Source organism: Lepisosteus platostomus, chromosome 16 (assembly GCF_059453375.1).
Source record: "Lepisosteus platostomus isolate fLepPlt1 chromosome 16, fLepPlt1.hap1, whole genome shotgun sequence".
Lineage (NCBI taxonomy): Eukaryota > Metazoa > Chordata > Actinopteri > Semionotiformes > Lepisosteidae > Lepisosteus > Lepisosteus platostomus.
The window spans coordinates 26136208-26147364 of NC_142626.1; positions in this window are offsets into that span (position 1 = coordinate 26136208).

Sequence of the window (11157 nt, forward strand, 5' to 3'; positions counted from 1 at the left end):
GGTCCCCATTTCCTGTGGAATGGGGTGTTTAGAAAGGCATTATATAAGTGTAAGGATTATTATTATTATTATTATTATTATTATTATTATTATTATTATTATAGTAATGGTAGTAGTAGTAGTAGTAGTAATAATAGAGACTAGAGACCTGGTGTACAGTAGATATCTGGGTCTTTGTAGGCAGATGAAAACACTGTAAAATTATTTGTGTCCCCACTGGATCATATGCAGATTAGAAGAGGTTTTATGGAGAACAGACTGAGACATCACCTGCATAATGTCCTTCTGTTTTGCGTGGACTGCTGTTCAAAATACAGTGGTGTGAAAAAGTGTTTGCCCCCTTCCTGATTTCTTATTTTTTGCATGTTTGTCACACTGAAATGTTTCAGATCATCAAACAAATTGAAATATTACACAAAGATAACACAAGTAAACACAAAATGCAGTTTTTAAATGAAGGTTTTTATTTTTAAGGGAAAAAAAAATCCAAACCTACATGGCCCTGTGTGAAAAAGTTAAACCTAATAACTGGTTGGGCCACCCTTAGCAGCAACAACTGCAATCAAGCGTTTGCGATAACTGGCAGTGAGTCTTTTACAGCGCTGTGGAGGAATTTTGGCCCGCTCGTCTTTGCAGAATTGTTGTAATTCAGCCACATTGGAGGGTTTTCGAGCCTTAACCGCTTTTTTAAGGTCATGACACAACATCTCAATGGGATTCAGGTCAGGACTTTGACTAGGCCACTCCAAAGTTTTCATTTTGTTTTTTTTAAGCCATTCAGAGGTGGACTTGCTGGTGTGTTTTGGATCATTGTCCTGCTGCAGAACCCAAGTGCGCTTCAGCTTGAGGTCACGAACAGATGGCTGGACATTCTCCTTCAGGATTTTTTGGTAGACAGCAGAATTCATGGTTCCATTTACCACAGCAAGTCTTCCAGGTCCTAAAACAGCCCCAGACCATCACACTACCACCACCATATTTTACTGTTGGTATGATGTTCCTTTTCTGAAATGCTGTGTTACTTTTACGCCAGATGTAATGGGACACATACCTTCCAAAAAGTTCAACTTTTGTCTCGTCAGTCCACAGAGTATTTTCCCAAAAGTCTTGCGGATCATCAAGATGTTTTCTGGCAAAACTGAGACGAGCCTTTATGTTCTTTTTGCTCAGCAGTGGTTTTCGTCTTGGAACTCTGCTATGCAGGCCATTTTTGCCCAGTCTCTTTCTTATGGTGGAGTCATGAACACTGACCTTAACTGAGGCAAGTGAAGCCTGCAGTTCTTTGGATGTTGTTGTGGGGGTTTTTCTGACCTCTTGGATGAGTCGTCGCTGTGCTCTTGGGGTAATTTTGGTCGGCCGGCCACTCCTGGAAAGGTTCACCACTGTTCCATGTTTTCGCCATTTGTGGATAATGGCTCTCACTGTGGTTCGCTGGAGTCCCAAAGCTTTAGAAATGGCTTTATAAACTTTTCCAGAGTGATAAATCTGAATTACTCTGTTTCTCATTTGTTCCTGAATTTGTTTGGGTCGCAGCATGATGTCTAGATTTTGAGGATCTTTTGGTCTATTTCACTTTGTCAGTCAGGTCCTATTTAAGTGATTTCTTGATTGAGAACAGGTGTGGAAGTAATCAGGCCTGGGTATGGCTAGAGAAATTGAACTCAGCTTTCCAAAGATGTGATAAACCACAGTTGATTTATGTTTTAACAGGGGGGGGCAATCACTTTTTCACACAGGGCCATGTAGATTTGGATTTCTTTTTTCCCTTAATAATAAAAACCTTCATTTAAAAACTGCATTTTGTGTTTACTTGTGTTATCTTTGTCTAATATTTCAATTTGTTTGATGATTTGAAACATTTCAGTGTGACAAACATGCAAAAAAATAAGAAATCAGGAAGGGGCCAAACACTTTTTCACACCACTGTATATGAATTGACAGCAAGTTTTTTATTTATTTTTTCATAGTGGGTATAAAAATATGTATCAATTACTTAACATGTTTACTGGATCTTGTGTAAGCATGTCTGAAACACGTTTCCAAATGTTTAAAGAGAAAGAAAATATTTATTGCAATGAATTCTTCAGAAGATTCTCCTTAGGAGACTGTTGTGGGGAAATGAAGTCTGCTTCATTGACTTAATCATGCTTTTGTTACAGTGGCGACAGTGATGACCTGTACTGTCCCTCTTGTGGTCAATATTCATAACTGCAGTCTGTGTTTTTGTAGTTGTTCTATTTGGTGATCAACACATCCAGTTCCCCAGGGTCAATTCCAAAGAACTGAAAGTCGCATACTAACAGGAGTTCAACCCGTACTTAGTACACAGCTGCAGTTTAAACTTGTGCTCCACCTTAAGACCAATTGCAACTAACTTTGCCGCTGTGCTTAGTAACCGCAGCACCATACTAAACCTGTTCTCAATTTCAACAAACACAAAGAAACAGCTGCTGCTATCTAGAGGTGGTTTAAACAACTTAGTACTGTACTTGGCTGGATTGCATAAGAAGGCTCCCAAATGTAGTGGAAATAATATCGTCACTACGTACAGAATTTATGCATACGTCGCTTGGAAAATCATTGTAATATTTTACTAAAATTGCTTAACACTCATACCACATTTATTAATAATGAAGTTTATTAGTACAGTACCTGTGTATTAACAAAAGTGTCATTTACTAATAATTACGTTTAATGTCAATCATTATTAGTAGTTGTGAATCTTAAGATCTCCTAGGGAGTGAAGAGAAAAGAACTAAAGCAAATAGTTATATAAATGGATCGTGAGCCTTTAATGTGTCTATAAAAATCTGAGAGTCAACTGAATAGATCTGTTAAATATTTTATTGTGATGGGTCTCCATATTTGTGGTTATCAGAGGAAAGCAGGGATAATGAGGAAGTGGGTGGTAAGGAGAATAATATCTGTAGGAAAATGCAAGCATACATTAAAGAAAAAAGCTCAGCATCTTCAAAATGATTATTTATGATAGTTCTTCGGAACGCTGTCCCTTTTCTATCCTGTGGCTGTGGTCCATTAATGACTGTGTTGAAACAGCCAGAGTGTGCTGAGTGCCTTGGAGAGAGAAGAGGTGGCTCATCCCAATCAATCGCAAGGTTGTGTAGGACTGCACATGCCATGATGACAGTGCTGGCTCTTGACGGACTGGTATGCAAACCAAATGACAGACAAGCAAAGCGTTGTTTTAAAATTCCAAAAGCTAATTCAATGTGGCTTCTTGCGTTTTTATGACTCCTGTTGTAGCGCTGCTTTTGTAATGTTGTAGGATTGTGGACAGGTGTCAGAAGATGCTGTCATCATAAAGGATAACCATGACTTTAGCAAAACAACAGGCCAGCAAGCTCTTGCCCACTTTGAAAGGAAGATGTTGGAACTGACTAAAAAAGAACTTAATTTGAAATGTAAGCTCCTACTGACACAGAAGTAGAGAGAGAAAAGTTTATTGAAAGAGAAAATGAAAGTTCTGAAAAGTAAGCAAAAGGCACACCGTGCTAAAGAAATGTATTACCTTAAAAAATTGAAATGCTTTGAAGTTCAGAGGAACCATAAATGTATTTTTTGCTCAAGTAATTTTATAAGTTTAATTTCCAGTTCTGTTAAAAATAAAACTGTGACCTTTACTGGTCATTAGTTGGTGTCTTTTGTAATTATTTAGCAATTGCGATGTGTTCACTTGTTCGTCCGGAGTGTCTTTCACTTTAAGATGACAAGTTTTTTTCTTTAACGTATGCTTGGGTACCACCCATTTCCTCATTATCCCTGATTTCCTCTGATAACCACAAATATTTAACAAATCTATTCAGTTGACTCCCAGATTTTAAAGAACACATTTAAGCTCACGCTCCATTTATATAACTATTTGCTTAAGTTCTGTTCTCTTCACTCCCTAGGATATCTTAAAATTCACATCTACTAATAATGATTGACATCAAATATAATTATTAGTAAATTACACTTTTGTTAATACACACCTATTAATAAACTTCATTATTAATAAATGTGGTATGAGTGTTAAGCAATTTGAGTTAAATATTGCAATAATTTTTTAAGCGACAGATACATAAATTCAGTGTGTGGTGGCGATATTATTTCCTCTACGTTGCGGATCCTTCCAATGCGATCCTGCGTTACACCAAGTATGGTACTAAGTTGCTTAAACCATATGAAGAGGTGGTTTAAGTTAGTCCGCTACTTTAGTCACCTCTAGAGGGCAGCAGCTGTTACTTTGTGTTCATTGCAATTGAGAACAGGATTAGTACGGTGCTGCGGACTAAGCACAGCGCCAAAGTCTGTTGCAATTGGTTTTAAGGTGGAGCACAAGTTTAAACCACAGCTGCATATTAAGCACGGGTTGAACTCCTGATAGTATGCTACTTTCAGTTAGTTGCAATTGACCCTGCATGACTTTAAGAGCTATAAAAAACGGTTTAGATGGTTAAAAAAACACTTTTTATTCGAGAAAAACAAGTGATTGTTCTTCTTCGGGATCAGCTTAGAATCTTTGTGTATGCTGTAAGTTTTTTTAATTTTTAAATGTTTTAAACACTTTAAATTTGTGAACAACGTATTTCGTACGGGAAAAATCACGTTCTCCTGTGTTCTTGTGGTGTGAAGCAGATCAGCAGGTCGCTGAGAAAATAACGCCCCGCCCACTGAGCTCCATCAGAAAAAAGGCAGCACTGAGAGAGAGAGGAGGCGTGGAGCTCAGCAAGACAGAATGAGCCATCTGCAGCCTGGAGCGCTTACAGCACCGAGCGTATCTGCCTAAAATTAATCAAGCAACGTAAATCATTTCATTTAACTAGCATTTAAAAAAAACTGAGCATTAAAAATAGCTTTCTTATCATTTTATTTTTGAAACCATCACTGTACAATTTCACTGTAATAAATTGAGCCCTTCTTCCACATCTTGAAGCAAATATTAATTTACAAGACTCAAATATACATTAAATCTGACTATCAGAAAATAAGTAAAATACTAAATTTAAAAATAAAGACAAATTAGGATAAAATATAATTTAAAATATTTTTCTAGCTAAACAATCATTAATAACAATGTTGAAAAATGTAACTATTTATAGAAATATAATTGTATTACCTAAAGAATAGGGTTGGCACACGAGCATGCTTTTTGTATATTTTTTTTCAGAAATACAACAGGAGCACCAGATGTCTTAGTGGCTTTCAAAATTAAATTATGCATGCAAACATGTTCTTTTGTAACACACAGCTATATGTGATTTCTTTATATATTTAAGCTTTTGCAAATGTTCATGCATTCCTCTTCTGCACTATGTCTGGTTCAGGTCCATCATGGACTTACAGAAGAACCAGCAGTATCTTTCTATGGGAAAAACTGAAAATACATGTTCAACCCAATAGTACCAGCCTAACCCAGAGTGGACCCAGTTTACACAGTTAGTCCAAATCCATATCCCTGCAGTGATCCCTTCATATAGATAAACTGTTCATACACAATCATCCACTCTACATACAGAAAGAAGCTTATTACTGAAATCAGATGAGGGAGTCAGAGCCTATCCCAGCAATCCATAGGCACAAAGCAGGGTACAATCTGGATGGGACTCCAGTCCATCACAGGACATACACTCACACCAGTCAACTTTCCCAGAAGCCCATCAATCTACATACATGACTGTGGGAGGAAACTGGAGCAGCTGGAGGAAACCCATGTAAATACAAAGATAATATAAAAACATCACACAGATAGCATCCCAGAACTCAATCCCTGGTCCCAGTGCTGTTGGGCAGCAATATTAACCACTGTGCTACCATGCTTTCATCCTAGGAATTAACTGCATAAAATAAAAACTTGCATATATGCAATATACCATTTTTTTAAGACAAAATGTGCATAGCAAACCAACATAACTAATTATATATTTAAGAGACAATATTTTTTTAATTCTACAAATTAGAAACAAACTGATACTCATCCAATTACACACTGTCCAGACCCAGAACACCTGTCTCTACCTTCCACATATACTAGAACACAATGGAAACACAGTCCTTCACACAGTCTGCTCAGAGGGGTTTGATCAGCAGGTATGCAGGCTGTGGTGTTTGATGAACATCTGGAGGAGTTTGTTCTGTCTCTTTAAATATAAGGAATTCTGCCACCTTGCTCCGCTAAGGAATCTAACAGAACTGAACCAAGCAGTTATAGACCAATAAAGTCTGATTTTTATAACATGGAAGGTCAAATTATAAAAACTTAACTAGAGGACTATACACATGGAAAAGTCAACAGGGATTTAGAGAAGGTAGGTCTTGCATAACCAAGCTTGGTAGTTCTTAACAAGCAACAATTAATTAACAAACAAGGCATAGAGTATGATACAGTGTATTTACATTTTCAGAAGATTTTTAATAAAGTTTAATATAAAATATTAATTTTCAAATTACAGGCAAAGACAATGTATGTTTGTATTGAGAATTATTTAATAAATAGTAAAAGGAGATAAGATACTTTATGAGTCAAACTGCAGTGATGTAATTATTGGAGTACGTCAGGGATCTGTACTAGGACCACCGCTCTTCTTAATTTATACCAATGGTCTCTTCGTGATACCAAATTAGTTGGATTTGCAAACACTGGAATCATCAAACAAAATTCAAAAACATTAGATAGAAATTAAACACCTGGCAGATTATGTTTGTTTGTTGTTATGTTTTGCAGACACTGTTGTGAAGAGAATGATTGAGCAAGATGGACAACAGACAAGAGAAAGAAAGGGACAAAGTAAAAGATGAGCAAGAGAGTGAGGAGCAAGTTTAAACATGTAAGACAAGAAATGAGAGGGGAAGATTTTCTTACAAGATCAAGTATCTTATATTTCTCATCACAGTTTTATTATCCAGTTTTATTACTGGACAAGGTGAGACACATTGAAATGAGGTACACTGAGATCTGTAACAAAATAAATTGATAGTATCTCAAAATGTCTAATTTCAAATTAAGTACACAATCATGAACTCTGTGGAGCTACTGCATGGTTGCCATGTTGTCGAAGGCAGATGAGAATCAACTGGTCTCACCAAGGGCGAGAGCAAGATTTTGTGCAAATTGCGCCATAAACCCAGCCTTTCCTGCTCACTAGTCACTGTAAGTGAATAAGAAATGAAAACATGAAAATTAATTTGAGTGTGTTTTAGTTGGTTGGCAGGTTTCTTTTTTTGCAATACTTAAAATAATCTTAAACATGTTGTCTTGTATGTGTCAGTTTCATGAAAATATTTAGAATTAACATAGTAACAAAATTAACTTGGTCTAAAGCATGCCTGATTCTGAATCACAGACAATGATGGCAATATGGCACTACGCATACATTGACACTTCGTCTGTTTTGTGATGTAATTTGGAGATTGTTATGATACATGTTATCGTGTACTCGGTAGTTTCCTTATGATTTGAAATGCACTCATCATTGCAGATTCATTATAATCCCAAAATGGAAAAAAAAGCATCGCAGTTCCACTTTAATATACAGATCCAGCCATTCAAAATGCATGGAGTACGCTGCGTCAAAATGCGGTGGGCATGGCGCAATCTGCCATATCATACCACATGTAAAATTGAAATATGATAATAGTATCCAGAAGCACCTTGTAATACCTCCAGGTGGAGCTAATAAAGCTTAACATCTCATGTACAGCATTTGAGCTGTTGCCAGAAAACACCCAGTTTCAAATCCCGGTCACTGCTGAGGGACAATCTTTTTTCCAATTTAAGTTGTATACTCTTTAGATTTTTAATAATTTTAAACTGTGTATTACAGCATGTTAATCATTAAACATTAAAAAGTCAGTATATTTTATAAGAGCAAGATTGCTCAGTTGGACAAAAGTACACAACCTTCCACCTTCATCATAAATATTTTAATTATGCATAAATATTTTATGCATTAAAGTCTTTAACTTGGTAACTTACATGGGATCTGGTTTTAACCTGCTTGTTCTAGCATTATTAATTTCATATTCTATGCTTCATAAAAAGTTTTAATGTTTTATTCTTTTCTAAGAATAAGTAGTAAGAACACCACTTGCTGTTACTTTAAAAAAAAAGTTGTACTGATTTAATACCACTTGATAGTAATATTAATATGGAGTCGTGTAACTAATCAGCTAATATATTTTGGAAACATATTTTGGACATTTTAGAAACAGTTTGATGTTGTTTTTTTAAGCGTGTATTGTTCTTATAGTGGTAAAGGAGAACATACGGTACAGTATGTTGAAACCGTACCATGACAGTGATGGTACAATGAAGTAAGCCTGTGACTGTTTACTATGCTGTGATAAAGTTGTGTTACTTTGTGGAAATTATTCTGTATACTGAAGAGTTATATTGCAGACACACTGTGTATCACCTCATCCACTTGTTAAAATGTTCCAATTTTGATTCGATACGGAAGATATTATTAATAGTATTAATAATGAATGATCTTGGACAGGCTGTAAGCTCAAGGTATTACCGTGGTCCACTTTCTTTGTAAATGTCTGCATCAGTTTAACTCATTCACCCGTGATTACACGAAAACATTTTGCCTGCCCTTTTGAGCTACAGCTTAAGTTGTTAAACAGTGCGTTGGTTTAATGGGTTAGGTGTGTGATTTGTATGCTGGAGGTTTAGAGTTTGAACCCAGCTGCCACGATGAGTTTTCTTTTAACAAAAATATTTCTTTGAAAAACTAAAATAGCAAATATTACAGAAACAATATTGACATTTTTGATATTTCTAAATATGACAACATGTTCAAAGTGATTTATTAATAACAATGAATAATTTCAAATTTTTTGTATTTTAAAGTTGTGTTTTGTTTGGGGTGATTTGTCACTCACTGTTTTCACAACCTTCAATTTATAGAAGAGTGTTACACCCCACTGTTGGTTATGTAAAATAGACAGTTCTGCTCGGGGGATACGATAATTTTTAGTAGTATGCTCTGTTGTCATTGTTGCTCTTTAACATAAGGCAACCAGCATTAAAATGTCCATTTTTCTTAACACTCGTTTTTCCGTACTGTAGCCTTATAACTTGAACAAAGATGAGCCACATGCATATAGTGCGATGATGTACAGTATAATTTTAAAGCCACTACAGTATAGCTTGTGGGAAATACATTTATTTGTCCTGCATCAAAGTTTAACTCGTTCAGAGCGCCCTACATTACAAACTTCAAGCGTTTCATTTTGTCTATTCCCACAATAATCGACAGCAATGTAGTTAAAAGGAACATGTCAAAATGTTTCCAAAATAAACACAAGTGAATGAGTTGAGGGATTTGATCATAATTGAGAAATCATAACAATGACCCCTTGTTGCTCCTCATGCATACCCAACTGAAAGAAGGACACTTAAATCGACACTTGATGGTTTTGTGTTTAAGCATTTCCTACTGGAAATCTTTTAAGTTAGACAAGGCAGGGGGGAATGGTTATTTTTTTTACAATTGCAATAATTGAAGAAGAGCCTTTCAACATGATGGGCAAACGATTTTTAAAAAAATTTCAACAATTTAATCAAAAATAAGATAGGATGACGTGTTCCTGCCTAACTCAAACATTGCGTGACTTTAAAGGCTGTAAAAAATGGTTTAGATAGTTAAAAACCATTTTTTAATTAAACGTTTAAAATACTTGAATTTCATAAAAGTTTTTCTGATTTAATACCTCTTGATAGTTGTCTTGTTTCTTGTACATGTATAGTGTAGAAGTTAACAACCCAGGACGACGATGTGACACTCGAACAAACTCTTTATTATTTAACCTGTAACTCCGAACCCGGTACTGTAGCTCCTACATTCACTATGGCCTGTTACCCTGAGCAACTGTTCCCGCTCAGCCCTCCACCAATCAACATGCAGTTTCACTGCTGATGCACACAAATATCACATCCCCTTTCTTTTAGAGTTAAGGACTAACACAAGAATAACTACCTCTTGTAGTCCTAATGAGCTACTTTTCAAAAAATTTGGTTAAGCAATGCTTACTGCGATCTTCACTTAACATCAGGATCATAACGCTTGTCATTGAATCTTATCGAAGAAGAGCCAGGAGAGGTATTCTCATTCACTCAGTAAGGTCTTTATTCATATTGCAATATGGGAAAAAGACATCACCCGTCTGTGCAGAGAAGTGAAAGCTGATTCAAAAGCAAGCAGGGAGAGCCCTTATTTTATATCTTTTTTAAGCAGATGCAACACTTCAAGGACATGCAAAGCAGTAATTTTCCATTACTTATAGGTTTTTGCTTTTAGCAAAGAAGAGCAGTTATTCAAATAGTTTCTCATACTCCCTTCTTCAAGCAGCAGAGATAAACATCATTAAAACATCCCGTGCCCTTGACGAGGGCAACGAGAGTTGGGTGCTATCACACTTTGTTCTAAGTATCCAGCTGCTTCTGCAGCACAGCTCTGTCCGTAAACAACATTTTTAGGATAAAACACTTTTTCTCAGTAACTTTCCATTACATTCCCTCCTTTTTATCCTTAAAACGTTCACACCACAGAGTCCTCATAGGGGTCACCTGGTGTGTCCCAGGGCTTCTCGGAGTCTGTTCTGAGCAGTGCATATTGATGCGTAAGGGTTTCCATTACCATAGATCGAAGCATAGGAATAATACAAGTCATACAACAGCACAACAGCAAAAACACAGTTTCAAGAAAAACAGTCCCCATGACCCAAATAATGATTTTAACCATGAAAAGAAAGAGGGTGCATCTTTGATGCCTCTCTCCTTATTCACTCATTAGTTCTTACAGCACAGGTAAATCCCTGTGGGCTGGAGCCCAGCATAATCTTAAGGGGTTTACAAGATAGGTCAACAGCTGGTTAATAACTCTTAGAAAAATCCTCAGCTGTGCCGTTTTGAAGAACAATTCTAGCTGAAGTTGTAAAATTTATCTTTGTTCCATTGCTGCAAAACATCTTATTATGAACAAACAAACCACAATAATCATTTGCATCTAGGAGAATCACTACCAAGGGTAACCCCCCTACAGCAGGTTGGGGCCCAGATGTGCGAACCCAACACAAACTCTGATTCTCTCTGCTAGCATACAAATGTGACAGAGCTAAAATGTATGTATTGCCATTCACTTCCCTTATCAT